This window comes from Monodelphis domestica, chromosome 1, assembly GCF_027887165.1.
Source record: "Monodelphis domestica isolate mMonDom1 chromosome 1, mMonDom1.pri, whole genome shotgun sequence".
Taxonomy (NCBI): domain Eukaryota; kingdom Metazoa; phylum Chordata; class Mammalia; order Didelphimorphia; family Didelphidae; genus Monodelphis; species Monodelphis domestica.
The window spans coordinates 532426693-532440123 of record NC_077227.1 but is presented as its reverse complement, the minus strand read 5'-3'; the positions used below and the strand labels follow the sequence as shown (position 1 = coordinate 532440123).

The window sequence follows — 13431 nt, the reverse complement described above, 5'->3', positions numbered from 1 at the left end:
GACCTCAGATACTTCCTAGCCCCCACTGACTAGCCTTGCCATTCTTCTGCCTTGGAACCAATACATAGTATTTATTCTAAGATGGAAGATGAGGAATTTTTTTTTTAATTCACTTTATCTTCAAAGAAAAGTCAAATAGAGAGGAGTAGGAGCACAAAGTTCAAAAAGAGATATATCATGATGCCTCATCTTTACCTTTAATTTGATAATTAGTGTTATCTAAGTCCTGTTAAGGGTAAATTTTAGGGTTGAGACTGAATATAATTTTAGTTGGTCCCCAGAGATTTAAATTCTAAACCCCAATGAAATCCTCAAGTCAGAATGGAATTTATGGTGGTTTATTTACAATAGAAGGAAAAAATTAAGAATGAGAGAGAGATAGAGAGAGAGAGAGGGAAAGGGGACTTGAACTGCTCTGTCCCAGGCTGAGCCATGCAGGAGTTCAGAGGCCTCAGCCAAGGAGCCTCTCCAGAAGCCAAGGGAAAGGGAGTCAGCCTTATCACTCACCACATGACAGTCTAAAAGGAAAGTTGGCTGAGGACTCACGCTGAGCTCCTCCAGAGTCGAGTTCCAGGGCCTCGTCTGCCAAGGCCCTCTCACAGGAAGTGATGCAAAATATAAAGGCAGTTTTTGACATCACTTCCTGTGTCTTACATGTACCAATGCTGGCTTAAGTTTGTCTTAGGACAGCCCAGGGGGTCAGTCAGCTGTTTCTGATTTGTCACTTCTTAGCACATGCCAGGCATAGGCCTTCCTCTACCATACCCAATCCTTACGTGGGGGTATATACATTCCTGGTTGCTAGAATTCTAAAGACTAAGCAGGGTGGAGTAAAACTAAAATTCACAGTCCTTAAAACTCCATAGCACAATAGAATATCATATGATTTACCCACCAAAAGTTCTAGGTTCAAATGACCATTCTGTTGTTAACTTCCCGGAAGCCTTCTTTCCAAAAGCCAGTTAGGTCTACAAAAGTATCTTGAGGTTTAATGTGGTAATGGTGGCTATGTAAGAAATTAAATTTAGGGTTTGACTAGATATGATAATTCTAAAGTAATATTATGGTGACCAATTTAAAATATTATAACCCAAGTCAAAATAACTTTTAGTAGTTTTTATTTACAAAGAGGTGGAAAGAGTGAAAGTAGAGAAATGTAAGAAGAGGGCAGAGAAAATGTCTAGCTTATCATACTAAATGTTGCTCTGGTATCCAACTCAGCCCCAGGAGGGCTCAGTAACCCTCAGCCAGAGGACCCAGTGTGGCTTATGCAAGGGTTCCACCAACACAGCCTCCCCCAGGAAAGTAAGGTCTCTCTGAACTAATCTCTCCAGAAGCCAGAAAAGGAAAGCCAGCTGCTCACTCACCCAAGATGAAATCCAAAGGAGAAGATCCAGGAGCAGTCCTCCAAGAAGCAGTCCAAGAGCAAAAGTCAAGGTCCAAGCCACTTCCAAATGCCAACTCACCAGGAGAAGCTCCTTGGACAGGAAGTTCAGGACATTTTATAGTCCTTTTTCCACATCACTTCCTGTCCCTTCCTCCACTTTAGGGGAACCAATTTCAGTCTTTCAACTTACTTTGCACTGCCCAGGTGGTAGTTAGTGGCCTCTGGAGTTGTTATCCACTTTAGTAAGTGACTTGCAAATTCTCTTACTTAGTGTTAAGTAGGGACATTTAAGATTTTGGTTGATTAACTTAAAAATTGCTGATTGATAGACAAAGAAAGTTTGATTCACTTTTCAAGATCCCCCTCCTAGTCTCTTTGGGAGACTAATCTCCCCAATGAATCATTTAACAGAACCAGCTTATATCTCTAAAGATCTTCTAGCTAAGGTGCATACAATATTGCACCTCTAAGAGAAAACTACAATAGTTAGAGATAAGAGGGAAACAGAAGAGAGAGAGCAAAACCAATGTTTGCTAGGGGCACTGACAAAAAGTCAATTGGGGGCAGTCCTCTTTGGCATAAGAGTTTACATTCAGAATAAATAGGTTCAACCCCCTTCAGTTCAGTCAATTACAAACCAAAGTTCTGGATCTTCTGGTGCAGTGAAGTTTCTTTGGCACTTCTCTGAACAGTTCATTTTTCTTGATTCAAGGAGCATTCTACTACTGCCAACTATTCTAGTGAGTTTCTGCTGCTTTTGGAATAAGGTTCCTAATTTTATTTATTTTATTTTAATTTATTTTTTTAATTGTTACTTTCTGTCTTGGAATCTATACTATGTATTGGTTCCAAGGCAGAAGAATGGTAAGGGCTAGGCCAGGGGGTTAAGTGACTTGCCCAGAGTCACACAGCTGGGAAGTGTCTACAGCTAAATTTGAACCTAGGACCTCCCATCTCTAGACCTTGCTCTCAATCCTCTGAGCAAACCAGCTGCTCCCAAAGTTCCTAATTTTAAAGGCAGGCCAGTTGAACCTTCTACTATTTTCAAGCACTAAAAAAGGCTGCCTTTTCTAAGTGGTTGTCATTCAAACATGGAAAAACGTATTACATGATAGCAAATGTATAACATATTGCTTGCTACCTGGTAGAGAGTCAAGAGGGAGGGATGGAGAGAATTTGGATAATAAATGTCAGAAAACAAATATTAAAAATCATTTCTGTATGCAATCTGGAAAAACATACAATAAAAAAGGCTATCTTTACTATAAGAGACAAAAGTCTTCAAGTTTAAATAAACAATATGTAACGAATAAACTGTAAAAATAGTGTAGTGAAACTGCCACCTTATGTTATCCATTAATAGACTTCCTTGAATTTCCCAGGGTAAAGGGGCTATGTATCACTCTGATTACCTTTGCTTATTTTCCTGCAAACAGAACTTTGGCAGAAGGCTATCACACTACAGGATGGCCTTAATCCTGAAGGCTAGTCTCAATCATACTAAAATTTAATGTCATAAGACTCCCATAAGATGGAAACAAATAGGAAAAATAATTGTATAATTTTCATAAAATCCAAGACAACATTTTTTTCTGAGAAAATTTTCAGGAAAAGAAGCTTGCTAGCTCCTTGAATCAAGAAAAATGAACTGTTCAGAGAAGTGCCAAAGAAACTTCACTGCACCAGAAGATCCAGAACTTTGGTTTGTAATTGACTGAACTGAAGGGGGTTGAACATATTTATTCTGTACATTTTCTCCTTTGAGCCTCATGGTTAAGGTCCCCATTTTATAGGTAAAGAAAAGGGTTGGAATGTTAAGTAATCAGTCATGTGGTTAGAAACTACTAGAGGAAGAATTTAAACTCAGGCTTTCTTTCCTCTAAGCACAATACCCACTCCCCTTCCCAATACCAGACTGCCTCTGTAGACTGGGTCAGGCAGCCTACTTTCTACTCCTAATTCTACCACCAACTTACTTTATTTTGAACAAGTCACTTCACTTGCCCCAGGCCAGATATATATTTTCCTACATCACTGTAGCCAGTCAATCTATCTTCCTTCTCTTTCCTTGCCTTACAACTTCCTTGTTCCAATCTAAGGGGGAGACAGGGAAAGAAGGATTAAACAGGAGGGAAGAAGGGGCATTAAATAACCAATATCTTTTTCCACAGACCTTTTCTAAATCTACCTTCCTTGCATTTCTGTTTCACAAACACAAAATTGTTGCATAGAGATAATAGAGACTGTTGCATAAGTATTTGAGTTAGAGTCAGAAGACCTGGGTTCAAATCTTGGCTCTACTGATTGTTAGATATGACTTTGGGCAACTTGTTTAACCTCTATGCATCATTCTTCCTTCATGGAAAAGCCTTGAAGAGCTGCTGTAGATTTGAGATATTCTATGAGTTATTCACTCTAAATTATATAGCTCAGGAGCCCCCACCAACATTTTTTTGCTAGTCAGCCTAAGGACAAAAGTAGTTCAAAGCAAAGACATTTATAAAGTTGCTTAGTAAGAAAATAGCAATAGGTTAGTTTCTTCACTTACTACAATACTCACACCCACCTCTCACCAAATCTAGTGTATTTCCCACAAATACATATATCATCAATAGAAAAAATAAATTCACATACAAATCATCCATAAAGAGTAATATAGGGAATATCTGGCCAAGCCACATGTATAAAGAAGCATTCATGATAGGGCTACTTGAGGCTAGGACACACGGGGAAAATGGCTCATTCGGATGTTATAGGGGACCCCAAGGTCTTCTGGTGATGACATTGTACTGTTGTCTCTATATAAATAATTGCATCTATCAATTCTTCCTATCTTTGCCACCAAAGGCCAACATTTTTTGGAGCACATAATAGTCAACCAGCTACTTAGAGTCGGGGAGTTGTTTTTTCATTCATTTCATTGTCCTTACAGGGTCAATATCTGCACTGATACCAGTTCTGTATTTGAGTTAAGGTCAGAAAGTCCCCTTTAGCTCCCATGAGCTCCAGACTGCCAGGCTGCATTCTCTCTCAAACATTTTAGGAACAACCTTCCTGCAAACTAAAAAGGATTGTCTGGGTCTAAAGCACTGTAGTTTTCCACTCCACTTCCCCACCTTCTCCAAATCCTTTGGGTCTTGCTATGCAAATAAATATGAGCTAGCATGAAAGCTAAGCAAAGAGGGCAAAATTACTATCTTCTTCCTGGCCCACATTCTTGCTTTTATTATTTATCTGTGTCCAGCAACAAGCCTCCCAGGCTTTGAGACATAATACAAATCAGACCCTCATTTCCTCACTTATAAAATGTTGTAGGGAAAGTGTTCTATAAATCCTTAAGCTCTAAAGAAATCTGGCTTGTTATTTTTATAATAGAGTTTTGAGCATTCTATCTTCCTCCAGCTGAGAGGAAGTTGTACTAGCGAGGATGGTTAAGATTCTTAAATACCCAGATTCCTCCTCAAAGCCCGGGGCATTCCCCCAACACTGTGCTCACTAGTTCCCAGGTCTCTATGCATGAATCTGGGCCCAGCAGCTCTGCTCCCAGGTTTTCCAAGACCTTTGAATCCAGAAGCCCTAGAGGGAGCCAGGTGGAGAAAGGGTCTCAAAACAGATTGAACAGGCCCTTCCAGATCAGACAATTTTCAAGAATGTTTAAACAGAACAGAATGAGGTCTGTAGAGACTCATTTATGAGGACCATATGACCAGGCACTAATTTCTTTATGGAACACTGGGAAGACCTGGCTGAGCTTCCTTCAAGAAGACCAGAGTAGGGATTTCCATTTTAAATGGGTTTGGACCAGATTGTTTCCATGATTGAGAGTCAGCAAAGAGGAACTGATGGTCACGTTTCTCTCTTAGACCCTCATAGGAAAGTTTTTAAAAGATAGTTTTAATGATACATTTTTTAACTTAAAAAAATTTTGGACATCCTGGTGTTTTTAGGAAACCTAATTCCAAGAGTTTTTTTCAGATTTAACTCTACTATCCTTTGATTAAAATTTATTCTAATCAGGAGAAAGGGTGACATTCTCCTTTTTTCCCATTATCATTTCTAAGTTTATATCTAAACCCTGGAAAGTATGTCTCTAAAATTGAACCGACTTTCTTCCATTATCAAACAGGATTCATTCAACAAAATTCTTAAACACCTACTGTATGTAGAGTGGTAGGCTCTTCCAGGGGGAAATATAAAATTTAAATATGAGTTGGTTTCTGCCCTTATAGAGCCTATAGTGTAGTAGAGAGATAATATACAAATATACATAGTCATTACATAAGTAAAAAGCAGCAGGCCCATGAAGCAAAGGTGCCCTCTTCCACTAAGAGAACATAGTCCTGATCTTATTCAGTGAGGTAACACAACGGATACAGTATCAGATCTGAAGACAAGGAAGATCTGAGTTCAAAAACAACCTCAGACATTTATTAGTTGTGTGACCCTGGACAAATCACTTACCTTCCACCTGCCAAAATTTCCTCAGCGGTAAAATGGGAATACTTCTTAAGGTTGTTGTGAGAATAAAATTATTTAATATTTTAAAATCACTTGGTACAGTGTCTGGCACTGTTTTATATAAATGTTTATTTCATTCCTTCATTATGACTTGAATCAATCCTAGAAATAACCTTATCTCTATATTATTAAGATGATCTGATGTTTTCTGTACTCTCTGTCTCATCACACCTCTACCCTATAAGCCAAAGGAAGCATTAGTAATGTTTAAAAAACATCAAAAAATCTTTTTAAATAAAGAAAAAAGTCATTGTAATAGGATTTGGCAACTGAGTGTTACCAGAGACAATAGTCATAATGATGAATCAAAAATACCTTCAGCCCTGGATAATAGAGCTTAGTCTCCATGAAGTGTGCCAATTGGGTCATCCTACCTGTTGGACTACTCTTCACTCTCTTTTGCTGGCTCATTGTGCTGCTCTTATATGTTAACTCTCCCATGCTAACTTCATCAGTTCCCATTGTCTGAACTATGGGAATGACCCCCAGGTCTCCATATCCAGTTCTGTTTTCTTCTCTGAGATTTAATTCTCTCCTTAAACCTACCTATTAGATATTTCAAACTAGATGGAGACATCTTAAACTTAGCCTATCAAAAATCCAATTTGTCATCTTTTCTCCCAAGCCCTCTTTTCTTCCAAACTCTCTTATTTGTATAAAGAAATAATCCTTCCAGTCTTCCAGGTTCATAACTTCAGCAGTAGCCTTGATTACAAATTCTTCCTCACTCCATATATCTAATAAATCACCAAATCTTTCCAATTTTACTTTCAAAACATCTCTTTCATCCAAGTCCTCTACTTTTACAGAGCTATCATTTTAAATCAGGCCTTCATCACCTTTCACCCAGATTATTTCAAAGGCCTCCTAAGCCTCCCTTATTCTTCAGGTCTTACCCCATTCCAGTCCATCCTCCGTGATGCAGCGAATATGACTTCCTTAAGCACAGACCATAGACTCTCCTACTCAATCAACTCCAGGGGCTTCTAAATGACTCTAGGATCAAATATAAATTCCTCTGTTTAGCTTTTAAAGTACTGTTTAACCTGACACCAACCTATCTTTCTAGGCATATTGGATAGCTCCATTGAACTATGAAATCCTATTCCTCACACCCAACACATACTTCATCTCCCATCTTTGGATTTCCATCTTTAAATCTTTCTCATGGAATCCCTCTCATCCTTTAAGTACAAGCCAACTACCATTTGCATGAAACCTTTTCTGATTCCCCCAACTTCTAGTACCCTCTTCCCAACCAGCTTGAATTTAATCATTATATATATATATATATATATATTTGTATTATTCACTTTATTTTTGCCTTATTTATTTATATTTTGATAAATATACAAGTTGTTGTTCAGTCATATCCAATTCTTCATGACACCATTTAAGGCTTTCTTGGCAAAGATACTAGAGTAGCTTTCCATTTCTTTCTCTGGCTCATTTTTTACAGATAAGGAAACTGAGGCAAATAGGATTAAGTGACTTGAATAGGATCATGCAGCTAGTAATTATTGAAGATTGAATTTGAACTCAGGCTTTCCTGACTCCAGGCTTGGCACTCTATCCACTTTAGGGCCCTATAAATGTGGTGCCTATAAATAAACAATATGCACCACTTAATAGAGCATCGGATCTTTGTTAGTAGGAATTATCCAATTATTTATAATACGTGCATCCTCAGCAACTAGCCTGTACTTGCCATTAAATACATGTTTGTTGGTGCGTTGATTGATTGATACATGGCCAATTAATATATTCATCGTTGTTGGGAGTGGTGCCCAGAAGCCTAGCTGGTTAGATTGTGAGGGTGCTCACATTGATTATCACAATAGCTGAAAGGCATGGCCATTCTCCTATTTCTGATGTGCAGATATACAGAAGTAAGCCTGAACTGAGCAAGAAGAGGGTAAGACTGGCTTCATAGAAATCCCTTTTCTTTCACTAAGGTTAGGAGAGATATCTAGCTGTCTTACCCAGCTGCCTTGGATGGATATAGTACAGCTTTGCTCAGAGGCACCGAGCAGGATGAGCTGAGCTCTTGTGGTTTTTGTAAGATCCACCTTTGTTTTCTTTTATTGGAAACCATTCTGTAAAGCATTCTTGACTGTTTAATGCACTGTCTGACTGCTGTCCTGAGTGAGGTCAGATTCTCATAGTGCATTAGGGTCCCACCAATATTGTGGGTACAAAAGAACCAAAGAGAACAGTTGAGATTAACGTGGGATCACAGCGGGAGAAGGGATTTGTTTCTTTCTGAGCTGCATTCAGGATTCAATCCTCCAACTACTCTGTGGCTTCCAGACAGAGAAAAGACCAGTGTCAAAATTGGCTTTTCTGTAGCAACAAAGTTTTCCACATGCTTATCTCTGAGATAATTTTGTAACTGTCTGGGGGAAGGGATTCTCAGAATTGGCTGGTGGAGTTTTTCTTGAAGACAAGTAAAGATGAAGCATCTGCTTTTTAACTTGATAAAGAGGATCTTTGTCAACTACCTGAGGCAGCTGTCAAAGCTGAGGGACACCTCTCTGCTCATCTACTGAGAAACCAGAAGAAATCATAGACTGCATTTCCTTATAGAGAAAGAGATGGTCGCCCTCTGACAGCAAATTATAAATCCACTGGAAGTTGTTTTTCTTTCCTCATCTGTTTTTTTTAATATCAATAATAACAATGAATCAATAATATCAATGACTTACCTCCTTCATCTGTTATATGTTTTCATCTAATAGTATTATATTTAAATAACTATGTTTGATCTCCCTACCAGACTAGAAACTCCACAAAGCAGAGATTATGTCTTAATTGTATTTCTGTCTCTTCCACTGTACTACAGCTAATTTAATAAAATAAAAACACTTTATAAAAGTATGTAGGACACTTAATACATTTTTCTTTATTTCAAACACTGAGGCTCAAGTGATTCCCACCTTTGTGTCCTCACTAAGTTTTCTTTTCTCCAGGGTAAAGATACACATCCTTCAACTGACCCTCAGATGATGTAATTTGAAGACCATTTACCATCGTGTTTGTCTTACCTAAGACAATCTTCAATTTATCAGTGTCCTTCATAATATGTAGTACTCAGAATAAAACATGATATTCCAGAGGTGGCCCAAAAATATAATCACAGGATTATCACCTCCCTCATTCTGGAACCTATGACTCCTTTAATAAAACTCAGACCACCTTGTTTTTTTGGTACCATATCACACTGTTGTGTTGACTGTTCATTTATATTGAGCTTCCATTTTGAGAACTCTAAATTTTCTTTCCAATCATAATCTTCTCTCATTTCATCTCTAACTGTGCCTTTATCAACTAAACATATTCTTCATCCTCACTGTGACCTCCAAACCCTCCACCCTTCAATTCCTTCCCAGGTCATCACCCTTGCTCTGACTATCCTTTCCTCCCTCCCCACCTTTGACTCAGTAAATCAGTCCAACTCTACAATATCTTTCATTCTTGAATACTTTTTTCTCTTTTCCTGTTGTCGTTTTTTTCTTTGCCAAAGGTTGGAGATTGGATAAGAGATTTCATGATAAACCAAATTGGGCTTTCTTTTCCTGGAAGGAACACAAGATTGGGAGTCAGAAATTTGGGGTTCAAATCCTGGCTCTGGTAATAATTGTGTTTGTTTCTGATATTTGCCATGCATGTTTGGAAAAGGAGAGCCAAAATGCCTTGTGAGTAAATGATTTCCTAGGACAGCCCCTTGACTTTGAAGCAAACCACATAAACATGAATATAGCTCATTTAACTACCATCTTTCCTAACATTCATATTTATAGATAACATATTCAGGCTTCCTTCTGCTTATACAATATGCAATGTTTACTCCTATGTTCTGTTAAGAAATAAAGAGAGGTGAGAAGAAGATCATGCTCCAGAAATTATTTCTGAGTTTTATATCTATGTATCTTTGGAAACTTTAATACATTTGTGGTGGCAGAAAGAACCTTTTTGGATGAAAGGTTCTTAGTTTATTGTCTTAGTCAAGGGCAAGGTTATGTAGATATTTGCATGTATGTATGTATATGTGGCAATATATATTTGCATATATATTTGGCAATATCTATTTACATAAGTATATTTAACTACTTACTGATTTTCCAGCTTAGTCAGATAAAGGCAGTAGATAGAGTAAAGAGAATTATGGCTCTAGAGATAAAGGATTTGGGTTGTAATCTCACCTCTGATCTTTACTACATGTATGTCCTTGGGTAAGTTGCTTAATCTCTTCAGCCCTTGGTTTGTTCACCTATAAAAGGTAAAATACAGAGGAGTAAAATGGACTCAATCAAAGATGATTGCACAACTGGACAAAGCAATCAACAATCCTGAGTCTGTGTATTACCAGGCACAGAAGAACAACATCCTGGCACTAAGCCCAGCTGTGACTCTTGGCAATATGATTTTCTTCTACTCATACAAGAACCCAGGGCTGGTGCTGGACATTGTGGAGGACATATGGCTCATCAATGCTCAAGCCATCTTTGTCAAGCAAACAGGCATGATCATTCTCGGATGAGACCTGGTGAAACACCATATTGCCAATGCCAACATCAAAAGGAATGGAGCTGATTATGCTGTCTATTTCAATAAAGCCCAGGGATTTGATGGCTCAGACTCAGGGGCAAGGCCAGATGAAGCTGTGTCCTGGGACAAATTCAGAATTGATGCAAATCCAGTTAAGGTCTGTGCTGAAGCTTCTCTTATCTTCCCTTTGCTTGTGGTAGAGACATTTGCCCAGAAAATTAGGGCCTTCACTCCTGAGAAAAACAATGACTGAGCAGCTGGTTCCAATAGACCTGGAAGCTGGGTGTCCTGACCCCTGACCCCTCCTATTTATTGTCTCTAAATTACTTCTCAGGCATCCCCAATATTCATGGTGCCCTGGCCAAGATCGGAAAATACCCAGGCCTGGGATAAAGGTCCCTTTATGTAGCATATAATGATACAAAGAGGGCAGAGTCAAGATGGCCACATAGAAGCAGCAAAAGTTCAGACCTCTGAAAACCCTTACCAATCACAAACTGAATGCTCCTAGGGGACTGAAAATCAAATCTAACAACAAGAGAGAGCCAAGGAACCCTCCTGCTGGACTCAATTAAAAAGGTACACCCCCCAAAACCCAGAATCCGAGAATACTCGGTTTTAAGGGGAAGGCAGAAGGAAGGTCCCAGGACTCCTCCCCCCCTCCACCTAGAGCGCTAAGCCTCCAGTGGCAGCAGGAACCACTGGGAAGGCAAAGGAGGTAGTCTGGAGGGTGTACCCTGAGGGCAGGGCTGTGCCAGCCTCTGAGTATCAAACACAGGTGGCAGGAAAGGAGCTGTAGAGGGAGCACAGAGCTGGTAGCCTGGTCAGAGTGGTGGAGACTCTCCATATTGCTCCAGCCTTCCAGGAGGTTTTGGCCTTAGAGCACATCCTGCTTCAGCACAATCCAATCAAAAGCCTCCAGAAGACAGGGAAGCTCAAACTCCAACACTCCTCCCCCACAGACTGCACTGAAAGATCTTCTGTCAAAGCTCCAAAAGCAGAGACTGACAGAAAACCCCAAAACCAAAAAAATGAGAGGAGTAAGAGCTCAGACAAATAAGGGGAGCAAAGAAGGGGTAAATATGAACAAACAACAGAAAAAGAAGAAAGAAATTACAATGGACAGCTTCTGTACAGGCAACGAACCAAGAGCAAATAAAAGAGAGGAGGAGGCAAACAATAAAACAGAAATCCCAGCAAATTGGATACAGGCTTTGGAAGAACTCAAAATGCAATTCAAAACACAATTAAGAGAGGCTGAAGACAATTGGGAAAAGAATTTGAAAACTAAGATAAGTCATCTGGAAACAGAAAATAGTGTCTTGAAAGCCAAAATCAGCCAGCTGGAAAATGAGGCAAAGGACATGAAAGATAAGGCAAAGAACATGAAAGAAGAGGCAAAGGAGTTGAGAGATGAGGTAAAGAGAATGAAAGATGACCTCCAAAGAAAATCAGACCAGAAGGAAAAGGATGACCAAAAAGCTAGGGATGAAATCCAGTCTTTAAGAACCAAAATACAACAACCAGAATTAAGTGACCTCACAAAAAAGCAGGACACTATAAAACAAAACCAAAAGAATGAAAAAATCGAGAAAATATGAAGCATCTCATTCACAAAACAGAGGATTCAGAAAATCGTTCAAGGAGAGACAATTTAAGAATAATTGATCTACCAGAAAACCATGACAAAAGAAAAAGCCTGGACATTATACTACAGGAAATTATCCAAGAAAACTGCACTGATATTCTAGAACAAGAGGAAAAAGTGGAGACTTAAAGAATCCACAGATCACCTACTGTACTTAATCCCCAACTGACAACACCCAAGAATGTTATAGCCAAATTCAAGAACTATCAGACCAAAGAAAAAATATTACAAGCTGCCAAGAAGAAGTCATTCAGATACCACAGAACCACAGTGAAGATAACATAGGATCTGGCTTCATCTACACTGAAGGACCGAAAGGCATGGAATATGATATTCCAGAAAGCAAGGGAACTAGGTCTACAACCAAGAATCAACTACCTAGGAAAACTGACTATATTCTTACATGGGAAAGTATGGCCATTCAACAAAATAGAAGAATTCCCAGAATTTGTAAAGAAAATTCCAGACCTGAACAGAAAATTTGATACCCAAGCACAGAACTCAAGAGAATCATCAAAAGGTAATTTAAAAAGAGGGAAAAAAGAAAAACAAAACAAAACAAAAAAATTAAGAGACTCAATAAGTTAAAATGATATGTATCCCTATAAGAAAAGAGGTCATTGGTAACCCTTAAAAATTGTTATCACCTGAGCAGCTAGAAAAATTACACTTAGAGGGAACAGTGACAAACTGTATATGATGAAATGACAAGAAATAAATCAAATAGGTATATAGATATATGTATTCATAAATGCATACACATATGTATATATAAATATATATAAATATATATATATATATATATATATATATATATATATAACTAGAGCTTTAAAAAGAGGTTAATACACAAAGAAGCTCATGGTGGGAGAGAGGAAATCATCAATACACTGGAAGGGTAAAGAGGTTGGAGACAGGAAATACTCAACTCTTACATGCATTGAAATTGACCCAAAGAAGGAAGAACAATCCAATTCATTGGGGCAGAGAATAGATTCATGCCCTATGAGTAGAAGGGTAACAAATGGACTGGTGGGGAGGGAAGCAGTACAAGGGAGGGAGAGGGTGGGGGTAGTTTTAGAAAGACTGCAAGGAAAATAAGGGGGGGATAAGAAGGGAGGGGGTAGAAAGGAAAGTAAAATAAGGATGGGAACTAGGGGGATTGATTAAAAACAAACATTGGTGTAGAAGGAAATAGTGAAAGAAGAAAAGGCAGGACCAGGAGTAGAAATTAAAATGCTGGGAAATACACAACTAGTAATCATAACTCTGAATGTGAATGGAATGAATTCAACCATAAAACCCAAGCAAATAGCAGAGTGTATTAGAA

General features: G+C 38.6%; 1 pseudogene; it reads left to right on the top strand.

The window, feature by feature from the left end:
• Positions 1–1197: 1197 nt before the first annotated feature.
• Positions 1198–10706, top strand: LOC100031824 (deoxyhypusine synthase-like; annotated as a pseudogene).
• Positions 10707–13431: the final 2725 nt, after the last annotated feature.